Source organism: Aphis gossypii, chromosome 2 (genome assembly GCF_020184175.1).
Source record: "Aphis gossypii isolate Hap1 chromosome 2, ASM2018417v2, whole genome shotgun sequence".
In the NCBI taxonomy this organism is placed as follows: Eukaryota; Metazoa; Arthropoda; class Insecta; order Hemiptera; family Aphididae; genus Aphis; species Aphis gossypii.
The window spans coordinates 80,695,504-80,708,432 of record NC_065531.1 but is presented as its reverse complement, the minus strand read 5'-3'; the positions used below and the strand labels follow the sequence as shown (position 1 = coordinate 80,708,432).

Below are 12,929 nucleotides of genomic sequence, written 5' to 3'. Positions count from 1 at the left end.
CCCGAGAGATAAACGCATTGACCTTGGCACGAGTGTTGGCAACCGGACGAAAAAATTATTCGCACACGTGTGCGCCGTTTACAGTATGGGTACAACCGACAAAATAAAAAAATTATATACGTCCGCCGCCGCGGACGGTGTCGTTACGCGAGCGGCCGACTTTTCGCAGCGTACTTGTGACCGAAATTTTTATTTTCTTTTGCGGCGGAGTAGAGAACGTGTCTCGTTCGACCACTACCACGGTCGTACTACGATCTCCGTCGCATAACCGTCATACAGAAACCCATAATAGGACCATTTTTCGTGAAGATCTGAAGCGTAGTTTATTTCATCACATTCATTAGTTTTAAATATGGCCGACGGGGTGTGTGTTTCAGCATCCAATACGCCTCTCTGCTCGAAAACGTCGGTGGATCGATTGTCGTCGTCGTCGACCGCGTTCGACGTATAGACACACGACATAATATAAGTTTTGTTCGTCTCGACTTTGCAGGTACCAAAGTCTTGGAGGATTACCGGACGGGGAAGTGTCGACGTAACGAGTAGACGAATTTGGCGACGAACGCGAGATTACCGCGGTCTTCCTCCTCGAGTTCGACAAACGAAACGAGAACTGCCATATGAGTGATTAACCGCATAATCTTCGCGATGAATGTGTACGTCGTCGTCGTCGTCGTCGTGAAAAGCCGCCAAAACTATTTAAGCTGAGATTCGAAACAAATAACAGCGGTTTTAATATGCTCGCGTACACGAACAAGTCGGCAGCGAGAAGACCGAGCCGAGGTCACGAACGACGTGAGTAACGGTAGCGGAACGGTATGTATATGCGTGTGCGTTCTGTCGACGGAATAATTATTACAATAAATCTCTCGAGAGGAACGGTTTTTTTTTTCAATACATAATATCATTCGATATTATAACTCGTATCGGCGTTATTATTTATCATTATATATTATGTTCTTTGACGTGCTATAAGCACCGTGGGATATACGCGGGTAACTCCGGGAGTTCGATTACTGGACGAGAAAAAATAAAAATAAACATCAATGTAATACACCACGATTATTTCTAGTCTTGTAACAGCATCAGAAGACGCGCTCGTGATTTCGCAATAAATAAAATTTAATAAGCTAAAATCCGTTTTTAAGGAGTTAGATATAGGCAACCTCCCGAAGAAGATCAAACGCACGCCGGAAGTGTTTGTAGTCAATGCTCATTATTATTATAGTAGTCATTAGTGTGCGCGCGCTGCCCCGGATACCGCCGATGCAGCTCTCGCACACGCACATATGTTATAATATTATAGCGCGCGTTTGAATTAATAATATTATAATATAATATCTTTTGTTTCAGTGCCACAACGGGAGTTTTGAAAAATACAATTTGGTTATTAGATACCGACCGTACATCGATGGGAAACGACAATTTATAATAATTTTATTTCTGAAAAATAATATTATTATTTTTTCCACACAAATAACATTTATAGAAAACGATAACACGATCGTTCGATCTGAACGCTGTTTATTCTAATGTGTCACCGACAACGGTCAGCTTACAGAGGATTTAAACGCACTTCGGATAAAAATCGGATATTTTATCGATGCACTTATTTGTGATTCGTTTAACTCTACCCTCATAGTTCTCGGCGTCCACGAAAAATCGAAACGGATACCTGCACTTAGTGTTTTGTTTTGTTTTTTTGTGTATGTCTCGTCATTGCTCTGTACGGTTGTACTTATGTTGCGACCGACTGCATACAGCCGACGATCGCCTAAAGACTGCATCAGTATAAATTATGACGTGGATAATAGCGCATCGATTATAAATAATTATGGTATGGTAATAATAGTACCCATAACTCACATGACCGTATATAATACAATTATTTATACATCGTAATATTAAAATACCCATTCGTGCGCACAGTGTGGTGCGTAAAATATAATTTGAATTTGTTTTTGGTACTGCATAGGAGCGTTTCGACAAAGATCTTTTTGACGGACGGAAGGTCAACGTTTACGATATTTCTTCGTCCCGAAGAGCAAACAAAACGGGTTTCCTGGAACGGTTTGACCTCATCCGAATGTCACGCAATTATTCGTGTATTTTAAACGGCGACGACCGGTCCTCGCACGACGTTATCGCCTCGGTATATAATAATACTATGATAAATGCAATTCTCAAACATATCGTATACTTATACAGAGTGATTTTTTTAAGCGTGCTTCTCGCCTTGTGTTTGCTGGTTTTTTTGAAATTTTTTTTTTTTACAAATTGTTTGAAAATTTATTTATTTTTTAATTTTTGTGTACAAATAACCACTTGAGTTTCGAATTTTTGATTTATAGATCGATTTAAATAAATCAGCATTTAAAAAAAAAATATTAATGATTCAAAAAACAAAAATAAGGATATTGTTTTAAAAATAAAGATATCACACATCATTCTAGGACTTTCGTTAAACGTCATAAGCTTATACTAGTTGAAAAATATATTCTTTGAATGTACCTACTTACAAATTTTCAAATTTAGGATTTGAAGTTTGAATATACACTTGATTTGATCATATATGTGATGATACAGATGAACACTGATCATTTAGCATGCTTAAAATATCACTCTATTGCAGATAATAATATATTATATTTTTTACTAGTGTTTTTCTTCTTCATACGACTTCTCTATAACGGGTTATAAAAATACTCCTAACTACGGTCTGCGAGACCAGTTTTCATTGGCTGGCTAACTACAGTAAAAAGTGAGTTACAAATTAAATACTTAAACTATTTTGTTTATTTTTATTTAGGTTTTTTTGTACCAAGTCCTAAACTATAAATTTTCTATTAAAAAAAAAATTACTATTTTGATTTTATAATTATATGTTATGGCTAGCAAAGATTTTTCAATTTGTAAATAGCCCTCGAGTAAAATAGTTTGGAGACTCCTGGATTAGATGATAAGACGTCAAACACGAATATATTATTATAAATGTGTAACGAATGTATACGACCTGAGATAAACTGTATTATATTATTGTGATTTATGTTATCGGAACGTACTTCGACAGGAGAGCTGATCATCGGTACATTTTTTTTTTATTTATTTTGTCCATAAACATTTCGTGACGAGTTAAACGAACGGAACTCAGAATTATTAGTCGTAGTTTAAGGATAGCATATTATCATATAAGCATATGTATACATATTATTATACTATACCTACCATGTGCGATATACGAAGGAATCGTATCGTTTCATGATTCGTAATAATAATACTATTATACAGCCACAAAAAGACCAAGTCAGAGACCGAACGCAGTGAAGCGTTGTTGATATTATGTACTATTAGACATTTTGAGAATAATTTTCGGTTGAGAACGAACAACGAGATTTTATTTCGTTTAAACGTCTCGGCATGTAACGATCATTGTTACTGCAGTTTTATAATGCGTGTATTATTGTTGTCAGTACAATGTTTCCCGGTCACTTCGAATAATTGTTTTAAGACAGGAAACTGTTCAATTCGAAGTAGGTAGAAGTTCATAAACGGACGATTCCGATACAAAGAGTACTTGCGTGTAAAGCAGTATATATATAGTCAAAATGTGTTTTTCAATTTTCAGGTTTTATTAGCTTTGAATTTTATGCTTGATAATGGTTTAAATATTTTATACGGGGTTTGAGTTAAAACAAATAAATGTTTACAATGAAAATTACTCATTTAAGTCCATGCAGAACTCAAGACCGAGATTTAGAAGGGAAGATAATATTATAGTTAATAGTTATATTATAATACAAATAATTCTTAAAAAGTAACTTAATAAAAAAATGAGTTATGTATTAGTAAATTGAAATTTTAAACATAATGTAATAGATGTATGGAAGTTTTTTTAAATTGTATATCTCATAATTTCAAATAAATGTAAGTTGTTTTCTTATAAATATAGAATATAGATACATATAAGCGCAGTGCACACATACATTTATATAGTTATAAAATGTTTTCTTGCGAACATCGTCTTTGTAATCATCTTAAGTGCATTTTTTTTTAAACACGCAGTCAAGTATGTCCAACGTATTGTTCTCAATTTATGCTTCTTTTTACATTAATATTTTAATTTCTAAAATAATGCCTTCTAAAGTAATTGTAATACACACAAATCAGCCGTCTAGAGGCGGAAAAGCGACGATCTTACGATTCATTCGTACTCGATTTTTACTCGGATGTATGAGACGATTATTGAATTATACGATTATATAACATAATATTTTTCGATTTTACAATCAATAGGTATTAAATACGTATCATAATTTATTATGGGTGTATTGTAGTTATACGCATTAGTTTTAAATATATACCAATTACAATCTCTATCGCTAAATTCACCCGTTACACATAAAGCAAAATTCGTTTTAAGTCTGATGATTTTAATATTCTATTATAGAAAACATACGAGAAAAATCGCACACGATAAAAATGTGAAAACGATGATTGACGAGTGACAATTCAACTAATTGAATACACCCGCTTTGCCCGCGCAAACAATGAAATAATTTACTATAATATTATATATTATGCCACCGTCATATTATCATTATCGTGTTATAATATTATTACGAAAATCAATATTTGTATTGCATAAATTAAATTATTATAATATTATTGTATTACTGAAGCCGTGAATTGGGATTGAATTCGATGATTATTATTTATCATTGCTGTTTAATTCGAAACCGCCGTACGTATATAATATGCTATAATATACTATATTATATTATAATATCATGGACTCGTTTTAATCGTATGCACACGCACGACGCACACACGACGCATAAACAATAAATGGCATGAGCAGCAACACTTCAAAGGGCATATAAAAGGTGAAACGCGTCACACCGTATAACATAAATAACACATACGTACACAGTATTACATTATACAACGAAAAACGCGTCTCTCGTACCCATAATAAGGTACGTCGACTCGGTATACTAGAAAGTTCATCACATTTTTCGAGTCTTTATAGTAGTACCTACGATCAAGCACACTTTTCGTGGGTCTGTATAAAAAAGATAAAGCCATCGCTAGAAAAACCGCAGTAAAGTTATCAAACGTACGTGCGCAGGTTCCTCTTAGTTCGTGTAACTGACGAAATTTAATATGCGTACAACGAGAACGCCTTTTTCGTACAAATTACCATATTATTATAATGATATAATTGGATTATAAGTGTATTTAATTGTTTACGACTTCGTTTTTAACTGATATTGTCTACGTAGGTATTGATTTTTATTCTGATTTCGTCTGCTGTATTTCGGTCAAGACCTATATAGCAAAGTATACGTATAGTGATATTCTTGTATATACGTTTGTATATGATCATTTACATCGGAGGTCCCTGATCCAAGTCCTGTCGATACAAAAACTCACTTTCTCATTCTTAGGAGAGACTATAATATCAATTTAAAAAATTGTTTTTCTTATAAAATTTTATAATTTTACTGATGTAAATAATTGACAATGCAATGTGGTACTTTTATTATCGACACAATGTACGAGAAAAATGTTTGTATAATAAATGTTTTGAAATAATATCGTCCTTCAAAGTGTTTCTCTGGATACGTACCTTTTAAGTAAGAATTAAATAAGAATAATTTTCTAATTTGGGGTCCATCCGAAGGTTGTACTTTTGAATTACAGTGATTCTGAATATTACATAAAACTGTTCGCACAAACCTGTGTGAATATAAAAGCAAACTGGAATGTTTGAATACATTATTAATGTGGTTTATTATTTCGGTTCATTTTTTTTCTTTTATACATAAGTTTGACCAAAAAATATATATTTTTTTTTGTGCTATAACAATAACTATAGAAAATTCAAGAATAAAATGTAATTGTAAATACTAAATACTATGTTTATATTTATTTATAATTTATATATTATTTCGTTTTAGTCAAAAAACACAAAATCATGTAAATCACAGCATATTGCATTGATCAAATTGTTATCAGATTTTCATGTGTAACAAACAGCAATGTGGTTAATTTATAATCAGAACCACTGCGGCAGCATCGGTGTAAAAGTTCAAAACAAAACCATAAAATGTTTTATGATACAGTATATTATAATGTAATGAAATGAACTATAATATATCTACTGCAGCCCAGCACATTATTAGACGTTTTGTTTTTAGTTCTACTAAATTACTCATTTCCACGTGTACGTCTCTTTTTCCAGTAACCTGCAGCGTTTATTAGTGTGTTATACAGTTATACTATAATATACGACCTTTGCCGTAATTAAATAAAAGTCACGCCGTCTTAAACCCAAGTCCACACTGCGGTCGCCAGCGTTCTGCCGTACGCAATACACATAATATATATATATAGGCGTATTTAGCGCCGTTGTCGTGTCTAATGGCTAGTGTGTATATAGCCGCGCAGTGACGACTTAGAGGCTTTTTACGTATTATTAACTAGGTCACAGGGTCGACCCACATGTATACATTTCTGTGAGGGCGTGGCGTGTCGTGTCGATTCGACCCATTTGCTGCGAAACGTCGTATACCGAGTTATATAATTATACCTACTGTTATTATTATTATTATCATCGTTATTATACGCGAAACGGTCGGCTGCTGTGGCGGCCGACATGCAGCCGAGCCTAAAAGTAAACTTTGGACCGTTGTCAAGCTGACCGGTGTGCACTGCACGACGATCAAAAGCGCCGGCCGACGCGTTTATAAATAACCATACGATATACTGTATATTATATTAAAGCTTTGAGCGGCAGACACAACAGTAGAACACGCGGCCAAACTGCAGCAAGCCTAGAAAAAAAAAATAACCCACACTCTGGTCACTGATACGCGTAATATATTATATTTATCAGTATAACACGCTCGATCATCTAAAAGTTTTTACGTTAGTTGTCTCAATCGTACATAGCACAAAATTAAATACAATATTGCGTCCGACCCGTTCATAACATAATACAGATACGTACGCCCAATACGCACGATACAAATATGTGCATATTGCATTGCATCATTGCACACAGATGCACACTTTACAGGCATGCCGATTCGGTCGTTCAATATTATATAGTGTTGTAACGCATCGTGTCCTTATTATGTAGGGTGTCTATTTGTACGGTCACCTCGATCAGGTTCAGTCCAATAATTTTTGAAATTCCCGTTTCAAACGCTCGACGGCGCGATTATTGACGATAATGCGAATTTTATTCGACCATACTTACACACGACATTGTCTAATAATATATAATTAATTGGCCACAGTCTAACGAGATTTCTCCAATTCGGCTACGGATATCAGCGTAAACTGGATATGAGACACTTTGTGTGTATATATGTAGTAGGTGTATCCCTGAAACCCGCGCGGAGACATCGATGATACGCGAATATACGAAATCCGTTTAGATTTCCATAATATTAATATGTATATCGTGGAGTCGGGAGAGACACGTGTGTCTACGATATGAATATTGTTACAATGTACCTATTTGTGTGCCTTCATAATAGAGTTATTATCCGTTTTAATGTCATATATGTACGCACGTGGACGACTTCCGGTTCGCGCAGCATCAAGCGGACGCAGCATATTCTATATCCTAGGACGGCCTACGACTGCAGTACATCGCAAAGTACTGCAAAGGGACGAGCGCGCGTCAAACGCAATGATGGCAAAATTCTGTCGGTATAATGAATAATAATAAAAACTGTACAATGCCAGTCGTCGTGTATCGGTTGGTATACAAAATAATATAGCTATATTCGTATTAACACACAACGTGCTATTTGTCATTGTTATTGCTGAAGTGGATTGCGCTGATTTGGCGTAAGGCAATGAAAAAAAAAAATTGCAATATACCTACTACAAATTTCAAAACAAAAACTGAAGAAAATGTGAAACGAAACTCTTCGCGTTTTTTTTTTCGCCAAGGATTTTGTAAAATTATTGTAGTTTTCCCGTTATTGAGAGTTTTCACCGCGGACGCGTTCAGTTCGTGCAGGTCTGCACAACACATTTACATGCAAGTGGTTCGCACGAATTTCGTCGCCGAACATTTGCTACCGTTCGCAGTCGACCTGGCAATATTCTTACAGTGATAAAAATACATACTATGACGACGTTATGCCATTAATTAAGTATAAAAATAATGTGTTATGTGAGAAAAAATTAAGGCGCGTGCGCGATCTACGGCCTCGTTTACCGTCGTTTACTTGCAACGCGCGAAGATGCACAAACGCCGGGATATAGGTATACCTATACTGCTTATTAGTAGCCGCATGCCCATGTCTAACATTATCAGTAAAACTAAGTATAGATCACGAACCATTGGGCAACATCAGTCTTTCTACATTATACAGTCGATCAATGTCATTATGCACAATCTATATATTATAATGTTTGTACATTTATTTTTTTACGTTGATAGGTACATTAATAATAAAATGCGATTTATATTATGTTGCATTCACTTAGCGCGTTTTTCATGAAACGAGTATATAATAGTTTGTGTAATATTTAAATAAATTGTACCGTATGGTTAACTTTTCGTGAAATCTCAATGATTACACTGTTTAATCTTATTATATTATACAAGTTTATTTTGTTTAACGTATTATTTTTATATTATAGGTGTACTGCAGACTTCTTATTCTTCTTTTCCTTCGCATTCTCTCCCAACTATTTGGAGTCGATCACCCTGGTCCTCAATTTCCACTTACTACGATCCTATGTATCCTTCTCACAAACACCAGTCATTCTCATATCGCACTCTATAACTTCAAACCATCTCTTTTTCGGTCTTCCTTTTTTCCCATTATTTTTATTTATGAATAATGCCAGTATACATTCTCAGACTCGATACGTGCGATTTTTAAGTATTATAGAACAGTTGAACATTTATTTAATTTGACATATTATAGGATTTGATTCGTTTTTCGAATTTTAACAAGAATTTATTAATAACAATAATGTTGATAAATTTGGAGAAAAAACGTAAAATGTAGAAAAACTATTAATGGTTTTTATATAAGAACTTGAAATTACGTATAAGTCAATGAGTCATAAATACAAAATTACAAGAACAGCAATAGAGAAGTGTGAAACAAAACATTGTATATCTGTTTATTTAAGCTTTTGTTATGTGTAACTATCGTTGTCAAAACACTATACTACCTAATAAATTGTAATAACAAATAATAATACAATGAATATTGTTAATAATAATATAATATACATACTTAATAATTCAAAACTTCTATTTTCGTTTAAGCTCAATTAATTTGTTTTTATTAGTACTTTGTATTTTAATCATTTAATTTAATATATCAAGTTAAAAAAAAACATTTATAATAAAATAATATCATATTATTAATCAGAATTTTATGAAAATTTATCCATTTTATGTACTTAATTAATGAAAAATATTACAAACAGTATAAAATAAGATTTTCCATTTTATGAGATATCATATATATATATATATGATTAAATGATGACCATTTTACGGAGCAAAGTTTTACTTTGACTGTATTTCATAAAATAGATATCTATTTCCTGAAAAATATGATCATACTAAGTGGATAAGAGTAGTATGACTACTGATGAGACGTAGATACATTTTTTTGTTTTTTTTTTTGTAGAATAAACATAATTTTTAGTTCTTAGTTTTTGCATGTAAAGAAAATGTCACTCACTAGCGACACTTTAATCAGCTATGATGATGAACTATAAGAAAAAAGTTTCAACGTAATTTCCCTAAAATAATATAATAATATAATATATTATGAAACACTACAACTCGTATTTCAAACATTTCAATAAAGTTAGGTGTTTGCTTTACCTGTAAAATTTGATAAAATATTCGACTTACATGGATTCACCACATTTCCGACGGAATATAAGTTATCTCTTACATCTAATGAGATTAAATATATTGATTATTGGGGAAAGTATAAGTTTCAGCTCAAACCATATTGCTGTATAGAATAATTCATGCCATACCAATACGTCCGGTACATACATTAACATATTAATTATAAAGAGAGTAAGAAAAATAGTTGAAAAATATATAATAGCTATTTTACAACCATGTGATAAATTATAATATATTTATAATTTAATTTGTTTTTATCAAAAGCATTACATGTTTATCTTTTTTATAAATAGTTAACGATACGTCTAAATTAAAAAAAAAAAAAAAATCATGAATTGAGAAGAATAAAATATATTACAAGGTTAGTTAATAAGTTATATAATTAAATATCTGACAGTTATTTCTGTTATACTACGTAATACACCTACGCCAGAAATAGTCACTGAAAACTCGTAAGAAAGACGCACAGGGAATATCATCTTAATTTTTCGTATATAGTCCCTACAGCTGGACCGGAACGATGCCGCAGGTCACAGATACGTTTGCAGCACTACGTCGCTTATATTAATAATACAAATACCGAGTGCATTACAACTACTGCTCTAACCTCGGTATTACGATTTCCGTTTTCTTATACCATCAGACAATATTTGTCGATGTCTTCTGTTGAGCGAACGTATAATATTTATTTAGTGTTTTCGCCGCACGTTTAGCCCTTAATTGGTGTATAAGTGTATTACGGTATTTACTCGTTATAGTGAAACCGTTTCGTTTAAACGATTATCATTATGTTAATGTAAAGTCATTATTGTCATTAGGTAATTACATTTCGTATGAATAATCCTCAATTATTATAGTTGTAATATTTAAGCGTGATATTTTAATATTTTAAATGCGATTTTCCACAAAGCCATTAACGGTTTTAACGCGTATGGGTAAATTAGATTTGAAGTAATCAAATTATCTAAAGTGATCAAAGTAATAGTGTAAAGAACAGAATATTATACGCTCACTGTGTATCTAGAAAATATTACAATAAATTAAAAATTATGAAATTCCAACGTCCAGATGTCCGTTGGAATTTTATTATTATATTTTATATCGTTGCTCGACGATAGAGGCGACACGTTATTAAATAATTTTTGTACGTTATTACGAGGACACCGATTTAATAACTTTAATTTTTTTCCATATCAATATGTCAAAAAGTCAGAAACCGTATCGTATTGTTATCAACAAGCTTATTATACAGTAATAATACGTCGTATATACTGCTCTAATCTTCTCCAGCGATAATATACATTTCTTTAGTGATCCCCGTTGGCGTGAATATATTTGTTGGCCGTGTTGAGATTTTTATAAGATTCTGTTCCAGTCCGCATAATATAATAATTAACTATGTTATTTCTAGTGTTCGGTTATGTTTAACCACGCGTTTAGCTGTAATAATTATAATTGAAAAAAAAAATAAACCGAAAACGATAAACGATATGAGATAGCATATTTTTAATCGATTGATAAAATTAAAAGATTTAAAAAGAATTTCAAAAATATTTGCCGTATAATATGTAGATTTACTATTACGACTGCGTTTAGATAACACGTGGCGCATTACGAGTATAACGTAGGAATTATATTTTATATTATATTATATTATTATGTTAAACGCGAGAGAGATATATTTCTAGTTTTTTTTTTCGATTACTATAATCGAATTAAATACAAAGAGTTGGTTTGTTACGCTCGATCGAATGTACCATGAAATATAAATACAATAATTTGTACGTAGATATCGAAATCGTTCTTCCGAAAAAACGCACTAGAAATATAATACATAGGTAGTGTACCAGTGTAGTACAACAATATATTTAAATATTTTGTATTTCTATTGTCGTTTATTATTTTGCTTATGCGGACGGCTAAACGACCCCTACTGCATATCATGTACAGCGTATAACTTGTATTGTGCAAATTGTGGTTGTGAAAAAGCAATAATATTTTTTGGGAAAACGATAGAAAAAAAAGGTCAGTAAAGTATCGCGTAGGTACGTACAGTACATTATATAACAGATGTATATACATCGACTTAGAGACGTGCGTTGTACCTATATATATCCTATATACACACGTCAATTTAGTATATATATTGTAAAATTAAGTACACTTCTGTTAACGAACAAACTTGACGACTTCGACAGTGAAAATAAGTCAACAATTAATACTATAATATGCTATAAGTAATTCAGTAATGAATACTAATATGGTTACACGTGTAAATATTTTACACAGTATTTCACAGCTGCAGGACGTTTAAGGATCAATTTTGACGTGTCCACAGTATTACTACGCTTGCTATCCTACCCGACTTTTTGATGTAAATAGTAATTTTGAGTATACAAATCGTTCGAAAAAGTTAACAGAAAATTGTATATATTCAAACCTAAACAAACGCATAATAGTTCTGTTCGATAATCTAAAAACTATAAGCATAATTTTACACCGACAAAAACATTACAAAAAAATATAAAATGAAATTATTGTTTAGCAAGTATAAAATCTTTTATGATTTTTGGTAATATTTTTATCGATTTAAAGTTATGCTAAGTAGTTTTTAATTTTTTTAAAATTGTAGTTGGATTAGTATATGTTTGGGTACATGGGTATAGTAGGTACGATTTAACTGGGTGCGTTAAATTAAAAAAATAACAGTTCGAGTTCGTTCTCAACAATTAAACTAGTTACACGATTAGTTTTCACAAATAAGGAAGTGCAGTCTTAGAGTTAGGATTCTCGCGGTCTTAAATTTTTATGTTATTTGTCTGGAGTTGGACGATTTTAATACTCGTTTCTGTTCTAGTTAGTCATGTTAATAATCGTTTTACAACGCAGTTAAAACTGAGGTTATTTTCCTCAAAACCAATTCGTAGGGTAATTTTTGATGTTCATATTAGTAAATTCTACAGAATTACATATAATAGTTCATATTAACTTCAACGAACGTATATATGATATTAAACTT

General features: G+C 32.3%; 1 long non-coding RNA gene across 2 annotated transcripts; it reads left to right on the top strand.

The window, feature by feature from the left end:
- Positions 1–122: 122 nt before the first annotated feature.
- On the top strand, positions 123–6,180 carry LOC114123993 (uncharacterized). 2 transcript variants are annotated; one of them, XR_007604273.1, is made up of 5 exons: positions 123–816; positions 1,354–1,837; positions 1,976–2,152; positions 2,660–2,761; positions 5,961–6,180. It is a non-coding gene; the product is annotated as an uncharacterized LOC114123993 (long non-coding RNA). The 2 variants fall into 2 exon arrangements; XR_007604272.1 differs by having other exon boundaries at positions 128–795.
- The last annotated feature ends 6,749 nt before the right edge of the window (positions 6,181–12,929 follow it).